This window comes from Etheostoma spectabile, unplaced genomic scaffold (assembly GCF_008692095.1).
Source record: "Etheostoma spectabile isolate EspeVRDwgs_2016 unplaced genomic scaffold, UIUC_Espe_1.0 scaffold00018950, whole genome shotgun sequence".
Classification (NCBI taxonomy): Eukaryota; Metazoa; Chordata; class Actinopteri; order Perciformes; family Percidae; genus Etheostoma; species Etheostoma spectabile.
The window spans coordinates 3,614-14,702 of NW_022604584.1; the positions used below are offsets into that span (position 1 = coordinate 3,614).

General features: G+C 40.9%; 4 non-coding genes across 4 annotated transcripts; 2 read left to right on the forward strand and 2 right to left on the reverse strand.

Annotated features, from left to right (window-relative positions):
• The first annotated feature begins 265 nt into the window (after positions 1-265).
• Positions 266-336, forward strand: trnae-uuc (transfer RNA glutamic acid (anticodon UUC)). Its single transcript has one exon. It is a non-coding gene; the product is annotated as a tRNA-Glu (tRNA).
• Positions 337-2,644: 2,308 nt separating this feature from the next.
• On the reverse strand, positions 2,645-2,715 carry trnae-uuc (transfer RNA glutamic acid (anticodon UUC)). Its single transcript has one exon. It is a non-coding gene; the product is annotated as a tRNA-Glu (tRNA).
• A 1,280-nt stretch (positions 2,716-3,995) lies between these two features.
• Positions 3,996-4,066, reverse strand: trnaq-cug (transfer RNA glutamine (anticodon CUG)). Its single transcript has one exon. It is a non-coding gene; the product is annotated as a tRNA-Gln (tRNA).
• A 4,947-nt stretch (positions 4,067-9,013) lies between these two features.
• Positions 9,014-9,123, forward strand: LOC116683376 (U5 spliceosomal RNA). The gene has a single exon (XR_004330546.1). It is a non-coding gene; the product is annotated as a U5 spliceosomal RNA (small nuclear RNA).
• Positions 9,124-11,089: the final 1,966 nt, after the last annotated feature.

Sequence of the window (11,089 nt, forward strand, 5' to 3'; positions counted from 1 at the left end):
ATGAGACTGGCAACAAGTAGTGTGTTTCCTTCTCTCGCTTCTGCCAGACTAAAGACGAGAGGCTAAAAACCGCACTGTGCCGTCTCACTGGGAGGCGCGGCCCCCCTTGTGGTGAACTTGGCATAGAACTTACTAAATAAATTTACACCAATAAATATAAAAAAAGATAAAACTTACTTAAGAAGCTTCTTCACGTTCAAGAGAAGGCCTGTTTCCAGCCAGACTAAATTGATTCATGAAATCCCTGTTATTAACATGTGGTCAGTCCCATATGGTCTAGCGGTTAGGATTCCTGGTTTTCACCCAGGTGGCCCGGGTTCACTCCCGGTATGGGAATTGGTATCTAGCGATGAAGGTCTGCAGCAAGATCAGTAACATCTGTTTCTTGATCCTGTATTAAATGAGAGCTTCCTGGCATATCTATGGATGTATTCATAAAATCACTGTTGTTATTATTCAACGTGTCAGTCCCATATGGTCTAGCAGTCTGGATTCTGCCTAAATAACCTTTACACACATTCTTAAGGAGTCCTCTGGAGACTTCAATCAGTACATCTGAGAAAGCTTTCAGTTAGTTTGATTTTACATTCATTTGGCCTAAGTGGTGTCCAAAAGGTCTTGGTTTCTGCTCTTAAAGACTTCTAATAGTAAGGAAAACCCTGGTTTTCACCCAGGTGGCCCTGGTTCAACTCCCGGTATGGGAATTGGTATTTAGCTGGTGAAAGTCTGCAGAAAGATCTGTATGATCTCTGACATTGGTCCTCTATTAAATCAGATCTGTAGTTACGTACGTAAAAAGGCAAAAAAGTGGAAGATTAACTCAAGAAGTGTTTAATAAAGATGAGCAAGTACAGCTGTATCTGTATCTGTTAACCATATGAATTATTACAGTATTGATCACAAACTTCCAAGATGCCGTCTCTGTCTGTTGATTGTGTGGGTTTTGACAACAGTGTCATATGCATTTATATATTTATCTATTTTATAGTTATTTTATGTTCACTTTGGTAGTGCAGAGGCAGATGTTCTTATCTGTGTAGTACTTAGGTCTGTTTGCAATCTGTATACACATGTCTACATGGTGTGTGTATATCTGTTTCAGTTATCACTGTTTTGAATGTCATTGATGTTCACAAAAACATTTTGTAAACAAAAATCTGTCTTTAATGCTGATAAATTGAACATAACAGGCAAAAACATTACATAAAATTATGTTACAGAACCATTATCAACTATTAGAACCATAACTAACATGTCACACACATAAAAAGGCACTCATGTGTGTAAAACTAAAAAAAATACACACAAGACCACAAACAAACAAATTAACTACAGCTGCTCTGATATTCCAGACCAGTCTGAAGCCTATTGGCCAGTAACTCCCCCCCCCCCTCACATTTCATCAGTGTCACATATCAAAACCAACAACAATATACAAGTGCATGAACAGGAATTAATTACAAATTATTACAATAACACAGTACCAATACAATGAATGGGTACAACATGAACACATGATTTAGGAAACTTCTGCTTGTTTTCAGCCCCAAAGTGGATCAGCTGCTGTGAGCTGCTGCAGTCCTCCTGTGTGATACAGGGCGGTATATGTAAAGCACGTTGTTCGCCGACACAAAAGGGTAAGTTACGTTTGCTGGTAACGTTAGCTAACATGTGCATGTGTTAGGGCCCCGTCAGTATTTACTATACGCTAGCGTTATATAAAGTACATGAACTTTAGCAACCACGACTACACACCAACATGTGTGCTGTGTACCATTTGTGTTTCAGAGCATTAACGCTTTGCAAAATCTTTGCCGCAGACCGTCTGGTGGGCGTGGTCCGACTGGTGAGATCTCTGGTTCTGACCTGCTATGCTTCGTATAATCTTTATGAGAGTCATGGAGAGGCTTATGACAACGACTGGGATGCATCTGGGACAGCAGAGCCGGGGGGGGGGCACTGTCACAGGCTGCAGAGGTAGAAGACCAGGATGTATGGGAGCGTTTGATGCGCTACTTGAAAAGTTAAATAAAACCTTTTCTTTGATACATTGTCTTGTTTTTTTAAAAGTGTGCAATACTGGAAAAGACATGCAAAAAACTCTAGTAGCCCTTAATATTGAACAGCTGAAAAGTGAGAATAGTGCAGAGAGTAGATAATCTGTCGGTGTCTGGCTAGATTTTTTTTAAATGTCGCGTTTGTTCTGGACACACACTCCGCACTCTGGTCTGCTAAAAATGCAGTGATAAGTGACGATTCTCTCCAACCATTAGTCTGCAGGTTTCCACGTCACCTTTTGGTATCGCCTCAGCTCACAAAAAAGTACCTGGTAGCAGGTCCCAGGGACTTTTTTTTGTAATGGAAAACCAAAAATGGCAAGTAGACTCGAGGCGGGTAGATCCCACCCTGCGGAAAACCGCCATAAGGCGGAGGATTTAGTCTCTCTGGAGGCGCAGGTTCAAATCCCACCACTCACGCAGGAAGACATCGAATCGATCCTATGCTAATTCTTTGCATGCTTGTATTTAACATTAAATCTACTTCCGGTCTGTTGATGTTTAACAAAGCATCTATTACTGCAAGTCTCTGAAGTGAAATGTCTTCATACTGACCTTGCTGCAGACCTGCACCGGCTAAACAACAATTCCCATACCGGGAATTGAACCCGGGCCACTGGGTGAAAACCAGGAATCCTAACCGCTAGACCACATGGGACTGATCACATATTAATAACAGGGATTTCATGAATCAATTCATAGTCTGGCTGGAAACAGGCCTTCTCTTGAACGTGAATTAAGAAGCTTCTTAAGTGAAGCTTTGAGTGTTCTTTAGGTTTTTATCTGCTTTAACTATTACCGGACAGCGGGGGCACGGAGCAGAGCAGAGCGGCCGTTAGGGAGGAATCCTCCTCCGTGTTCAGCTCCATTGGAACTGGCGGTGAAAAACTTAACGTTGAACTTTATGACGAATATAAATGTTGACGGGTTGATTTCCGTTAATAACAAACACAACTATAGTCAAAAGAAGAAAAAAAATATATGTGAAAAGCCGTCTTGGTTCATCTTTCCACTGTTCCTACAATCACCACTCTGGTCTGGTTGGAAACTAAAGGATCTAAACTAAAAGGATGTTCCTCTTTAACTAAAAGGTCTATCTCTGTAGGGATCCATCCCATAATGTTGTCACACACTTAGAATAATGATCTGAGTCTGTCAGCAGCAACAACACAACCTTTAGAGGACGCTGACTTTACCTTAAATTAGGAGTTTAAACAGAGACACAACAGGAAGAATAAATCCATCAAATCAAGTCCCAATAATCAGCATGTGGCCTTGTTTTATTTCAGGTAGTCAGCATGGAGCTGTTCCACATTCCCAGACATTTAAAACAAGTCAATCATTGGCGTTATTCTACGAGTCAGATGAATAAATCAGCTGTTTGCTATTTGAGCTGCTCTGTTTCCTGCTGCTCCGTCATTCTTTAGTGTCCTCTGGAAACAGGTCGCTGTCCTTTATGTGTCTTTTGTACGACATCATCAGTGTCTTTGCTTTAGTCTGAAGAAACTCCAACAGATTTAAAACCACATGCAGTCACAGAAAATACAAGCAGGGAATAGAAAATATCAGACAAAGAATATGAAATGAAAAGTCCCCAAAGTAGGAAAATATAATGTTAATCTACCAAACAACAATAACTGGAGAGAATCCAATTAAACATGGCCGACTCCAGTATGTCGGTAATGAAGAGAGGAATGTTTGGACATATTACAGATTCATTTTTTTTTTAATGTAACCTTTATTTAACCAGGAACAATCCCATTGAGCTACAGTAACTCTTCTTCCAGGGAGTCCTGCCAAGACAGGCGGCAATAAGTTTCATAATACATAAAAGACAGGACAATGGTTCCATACTACACCACAAATCTCTATAGATACTACAACACAAACAAGACATTACACTTAACTTAAGCTAATGCAGACATACAACTTAAAAACAGGTTCCACCGAGATTTGAACTCAGATCGCTGGATTCAGAGTCCAGAGTGCTACCATTACACCATGGAACCTTAAAAAGTGTTGCAAGGGTTGCTAGGCAGTTTCTTTCATAATATCCACATGTATGATATTGAAGATACACAACAATCACAACGAAGATGAAAAAGCAACAATTACTGGCCAACTTAAGTCATTTAGTTAGCTAAGCATTCAGAGGATGAGGGAAAAAGCAAGTCAAGAACAGGTTTTGAAGGACTTGCCACAGACAGTGAATGCAGCAGTAGATATGTCTACTGTGTACAAACACATGGTAACTTTACATCTGATGACAATAAAGATGCTAACACAAAGCTTTACTTGCAACTGCATTCTTGCGCACATTCATGTCAGCTTGAATACAAAGAACTAATACGTTTTTATTCCCAATATCATGTCTCAGACATTAGTTCCAGATGAAAACACTAGCTGTCAGAAGCGGGATTAGAACCCACGCCTCCAGTGGACAATGCGACCTGAACGCAGCGCCTTGGACCGCTCAGCCATCCTGACTAATCCAACAGATCTATATGGGCGTGCATGGAGACATGGAAGAAAGTCACCAGGGTGGCAATGTGCTTGACAATGGCAATACATTGCGCAGGATGTGAAGGCAATGTGCAATACGGGCTAAATCCTATGCTGGGAATCAAGATCCACCAATGTTTCTGTCCACAATGTCCACCTGAATCCAGAAATGTCCCTGCCAGATGGGAAATAGACTGATAATTGTGCAATTATCTTCAAAATGTCCAACTGAGTCCACAAATACACCTGCCAGATGGGAAATAAACTGAAAACTGTCTTTATAGTCTAAACGTGTCAAATATTGCCATACAATGCCCACATTGAGTCCAGATGTGTACGTTGTGGTTCCTGATTCATGCTATAACCCCAAAAGTGACAACTAGGCCAAGGGCAACTGGATTTGGTAAAAGGTCCTCCACAGATGCTTTGTCTCTCATCCAAGATACTTTTTTAGTGTTTTTTTACAAAGAAAGGGTTGGACACAGTGCCCACTCCCACACCCATATCTGACAATTGAAAGCTGTGGGAAAGGGGGTTCCAAAGCTAATAGACCATTCAACAAGCAGTTCTGATGCACTATACTGGTCCATTCAGGGTGAGCACTGTATACTCTGACTGCAGCAACAAAAGTTCCAATTTCAGTGATACCTAATTTTATGGTGATTACGAGACTGAATGCAAAGTGTGTATCCTCCATGTAACTCAAAGCCTATCCCTTACAGTCAATACTGTCAAATTTGGAGCTTCTTCCTATTACATTAACGACCAGGTGACCAACATACTGTTTACAGTCTAAATGGCCAACCCTCTGAACCCGAGAGACTCGCCCACAAGCAAAAACAGCACCTCTGATTCATAGTTTAATCATTTAATAACCATAAAAGCTCACCCTGGCCACCATCAAAGATAAAATTTGGACCTCCAGAAACTTGCTGGTAAGAAAGCCCATGCAGATCCCCCGTGGCTGTGATCAGGATGCTGCAATATCTAAGTAGTATGTGTTTCATGATTGTACTTTTGTTTTTGAATGGTAAATGAACAACTGTGCTGGAATTTGTAATCAAAAACATGACTTTTCCTATTTTAACAAACTGTTTGATCACTTGAGGTATTTCAGTGAAGTCTTTGGTCTTGGACAGTTACCTTGCGATCTAAAACTGTATATCCTATTGTCTCTGGAACAATAGTTGGCAGTTGGAGGAGTAATGGCTCTTTACAGTGAATATGCAAAAGAAGATGTTCACAAATTCAGCCCAGGTAAATGCTCAGCCCATATTCACACAGACCTAAACCTACTCACTTAATGCTGGTTATAATATTCTAAACTCAACAATGCCAGAGAAAAATGACAAAGAGTGATAAAATTTTTAGTATGTAAGTATTGGCTTTTTCCTTGCAAACGTTTTGTTCCAATAACATTAACAAGCATACCGTTAGTTACGTTCCTTGTGTTTGTAACGATTTGGGGAAGTGCTATTTGCAGGTAGTGTGGCCGAGCGGTCTAAGGCGCTGGATTTAGGCTCCAGTCTCTCTAGAGGCGTAGGTTCAGATCACACCACTGCCATTTGCTGAAATGTTACATACATTGGCACACTCCTTGCTGAGGATTGCCTAAACCGTCCTTTCCAGCACCTTGGAGTAGAGTTTACCAAGGAGCCTAGTGCAGCCTGAGCATAGTAATACTCCTGTAATGGGCAGATGCCGTTCTTCTTGAAGAGGGGAGTAACCACCCTGGTCTGCCACTCCTTAGGCACTGCCACAGACCTCCACGCAATGTTGAAGAGGTATGTCAACCAAGACAGCCTCTCCTTACAATATTTCTCAACAAATTTAATCAATCCCTGGGGCTTTGCCACTGTGGAGTTCTTTAAACAGTAAAACTAAGGGTATTTTTATTACTGTAAAACTAAGTTACAGTAAGGGTATTATACTGTAAAAAAAAACATGTACAGTTATGATACTGTAATCAGGAAGTTACAGCACGTTGCCAGTAAGTTAACGCAAATTTACAAAAAATAAGTCTAACAGTGTTCAGACAAACCTCATTGACTTTCTTTCTTGTAAAAACACAACTTCCTGGACTTTCTTTACTCGTCTATTATTGTCCCTTGCTTCGAAATTCCCATTTTTCATGGGCTGAATCTCAACTAGCACTGACTCTGCAGAGAGAACCAATCAGAGCTGATCAGCAACAGCTGTGCTACCTGCATGATGGGTTTTAACCTGGCATGTAGCACAGGAACCAGTTTCTCTTGGTGACTGGAGTGATGGGAGCTGTTTGGGCCTTTGTTGTTTGTGTGCTGACTGTTTGGATTAACAAAGGTTGTTTGTTAAACAAAGGCTGCCAACCTGACGCGCCTTTGACATGTTTCTGCATGTACCCACTTCCATCTGTGCTGATATTAAACTGAACTGATTTTACCATACTTCTCTGATAAATTGTAAGCAATGAATGATTTCATCTGCCAGGAAGCACAACGGTTTCTTTTTGCCATTACTTTATGCATGCCTCCAAACTAAAACAATTGCACGAAAAGGTTGTCAGTTTAGATGAACTACAACAATCAGCATGGCAAGTCCCCACTAGTAGGCTTGAGTCTATTTTTGTTTAAAACTTTTTTCCTTTTTGTCTTGGGGTCAAATTTGACTTATGTTAAGTTTCTTTATCAGAAATGAGTTTCTATTAACCAAAAATAACATGGGTGGTTATCAATGATCTTTGCTAGTAAAATTACTGATTTCATTGAATATTAGGGTTTTAAATACATAGTGTTTTGTTTTCCTAGGTCAATTTTGACCTGGAGGTCCAATGGAGCACTATTGTGCTTTACAGCAGATGAGCACATGTAAAGACTCACTAAAACACCTGCACACATACACGGCCCCCACAAACACCATAATACAACCGGCAGCTGCAAACTACCTCATGTAATGGTAACATTGTGCTTTCCAACACATGGAAGTGCACAGTACCAGAGACCTGCAAAAGATCATTGTGCTCTCCAGCATAAAGATGCGTGCACACACACCTGGGGAAATGGTTATGTATTGTACTTTTCAGCAGACGGAGACATCAGTCCCTCCAGACTTTTTGGGCTTTTTTTTTTTTTTTTTTTTTTTTTTTGTGAGAATTGCAGTCTAAAATGCCAGATTTTTTTCGCGGGAGCTTTTGTATAGCTTTTTTGTCTTGCAATAAAAGTTGCAATGTCTTTTTTTTTTCTTTTTTTTATGTTTAAAAATAACTTTACTCTAGGCTAAGTTTTTGTACTAACCTTCTGAAAAAGGCTCAGGATGCTGCAAATGTTGGTGTAATAAGAAACTGGCTGGAGGATTTAAGACAATTTGTTGAATTAATCAAATTTGAACATGTGTCTGTGGCTTGTTTATCTTTACGTTAATTCCTCACCTGGCCTCGGACACATTCCTATGGTTTGATAAAGTATTTGTTATCCTTTAACATATCATTGCACTTACAATGAGTGAAGCTGTTCTCAGTTTAGGTCATCCTGTACGCCTCTTCTCCAGTTTTTCCTGCATCTACCATGTGTGTCACACTGAGACAAAGTCTGGCACGTGGGACTGCAGATGCTGTTTCTCATATCTGCATTGACTTTAATGAAGCCAGATGACGGTTAAAAAAAAAAAAAAATCCCAGATGGCAAAGACCCAACGGGAGTTGCATTTAAACCAAACAGTGTCTGAAATCTTTTTATGGGTGTTACGGCAGGTATCAGAACTGTAGTTTCCATTTTTATAGATGAAATATAATTGACATGCCATTAAGTTTACTCTTCAGCAAATGTAGACATTTCACTTCAGAAACAGATGCCTTGATAAACGTGAACACACTTAATACTGCTCCAAAGTATACCAATTAGCAGAGAATGGTTTTGATCCATCGACCTCTGGGTTATGGGCCCAGCACGCTCCCGCTGCGCCACCCTGCTCTGCTGTTCAAGCTCAGGGGCTGGAAAATCTGTGAGTGACATTTCGAGGAAAGGTTTGGGAACCGGTGGCAACCAATCAACCAACAGCAACATTTGGTAGACCTTGACACTATCTTTTATGTGATATTCCTGATTTCTCTGTCCTTAAATTGGTGCTTTCTGCTGTCAAATTCTGTTTTGTATCAATACGGGTCTGTTTCTTTTTTTTAAGTACATACTTGGCCTACATTTTGAATTGCATGCAGGTATACATGCATACAGTGGTATGCATGCGTTTAGGAACCCATGCTGAAGTTGACTAAAAGAGGAATTAAAAAAAAAATCATCTTTTGGAAATTGATCTTAATGCCTTGATTTTAAAAAAGTAAAATCAGATATAAACATCAGTAAGGAGTCTACCAAGTTGCATCTTATCATTTTAGTTTGGACACCCAGTGAGGCTTACCGTGATGGTTTGGACTGAGTCGACTAGGGTTTTCTGCTGCTCTCGAGCAGATGGCTGTACTCACTCTGGTTTCTCTTCACAATACACAAGTCTTTCGCCTTTTACTAAAGACTTCCTTGAAGGGGAACCCCCGATGAAACTCTTTTTGGTGGGCTTTGCTGTTTGGCCGAGCCTTTTGTACTTGTGAAAATTAAGCAACTCCGATCGCTTCCTGCAGGTGTTTCTGGCTCTGGAGCTGTGGAGTCTGGATCTGTGTTGGAGACACCTGCTGCCTCCATGTTCCTGATTCTTGTGAAGTGAATGCAATATCTCTGAATGCCTAGAGGGAGTCCCTTTAAATTTGGCATACATAACCACTTGGAGTCGCGGATGAACTGATTTCGATTTTGGAAGTCAAAGGTCAAGGTCACTGTTTCCTTATGTCACCAGAACTGTATATGTATTTCTCCTGAACTGGTGTACATGGTTAATGTAAAGCCCCAGTGGCCTAATGGATAAGGCACTGGCCTCCTAAGCCAGGGATTGTGGGTTCAAGTCTTCAAGTCCATCTGGGGTGATTTTCAGCAGAGTGGCGCAGCGGAAGTGAGCTGGGCCTATAACCCAGAGGTCGATGGATTGAAACCATCCTCTGCTGGAGACACTCTGAAACCTCAACCTGGTTTCCATGGTGAGATGAATCATAATATAACTGCTGTAAAAGTGGTTGACAGCGTCATGAAAATTAATGTTCTGGCAGTCTACTGTCCATTTTGCCAAATCAAGATCCACTACCCAGTAATATTGACTTTCCAGTTATGTGATTGGTAAGTGGTTGGGCTGTACACAGGTTTTGATCACATCCATCGGTTGCATGGACAAGACTTCAATACCCCGGTTCCCCCGCATGATCGCTCTCTTGTCTTTGTTGTTCGATGACTATTTGGGCTCACCCCTAAACACACCCGAAGCATCTCAGACGAAAATCCCTCTGCACCTCAAAGTGCTCTCAAGCACTCCCAGCTGTGCGTTTGCAGAAGAGCGCCTTGTTTTCTTGTAGCTTTGGAAAAGGCTTTAGCTTATGACAAGGTAAACAAATAACACCATTGTGCTTCTCATTCGTGTGTTCACTTCAGTTATGTATTGAATCAAATCTTTAGAGCTAATGGTCCTCATTTATCAACCTAGACGTAGAAATCCAGCGCAGATATGAGCGCAGAAATCCTCTTACAACAGGCTTTACGTGAGATTCATGAAACGTTCGTATCACACCAATCAGACAGTAAGAATGATCATACATTGATAAATGCAGTGGCTGGAAACGATTGTTATTTAAATATCACGCCCCATATATTCTCAATTTTGAGGCCTCGCCTCTATTTACGACATGGCCAGATCCGGCTAAGAGGTGGAGAATGAAAACCTGACATCTCAGGTGCTCTGGTGCAGCCAGCGACCACAGGCCCAGGGGAATATGCCGCCTAAGAAAAATGCAATCCTACCCGATGAGGTTGAGGAGATTGAATTGAGTACACCACTGCCAGGCCAAGTGAGAAGGAGAGAGAAGGAGATGCTGGAACAGCAGTCAATTTGCTTTTTGGATTTCAAAGGCATTTATGTTGATAGCGGGGACAATGAGGATTGTCATACTCTGCCGAGCAAAAACAAAACGGACACTCCATTGGTAATAATCCGGTTCACCAACAGAAATAAAAAGTCAGCACTCCTCAGACAAGGAAGGAAATTAAAAGGCACCCAAGTTTACATCAACCAACACCTCACCAAGAAAAATGCTGATATCGCCAAGAAAGCACGATACTCAGAAACAAAACAAGACCCAGGCAACATGGGCAAGAAATTGTAAAATTTACATCAAACTTCATGAGCTGACTTTTAACTGCAGGAGCCTTATCGCAAACCTTTAAAAAATCAAACAGTACCTGAAACAGGAACAAAATGTTCACAGCATTTGCAATAACAGTGACTTGGCTCACGGTAGAACAACCGGAGTTGGTGGAGATTTAGGAATGAACTATCATTCATCAATAGGAAACAATCAAAGGGTGGGGGGGTTGCATTATATATTGACCAAAGATATTAATGTCAAATAGTTACTAAAATGTATTTTGTTTTAGATACAATCATGGAATGCATCACAGTAC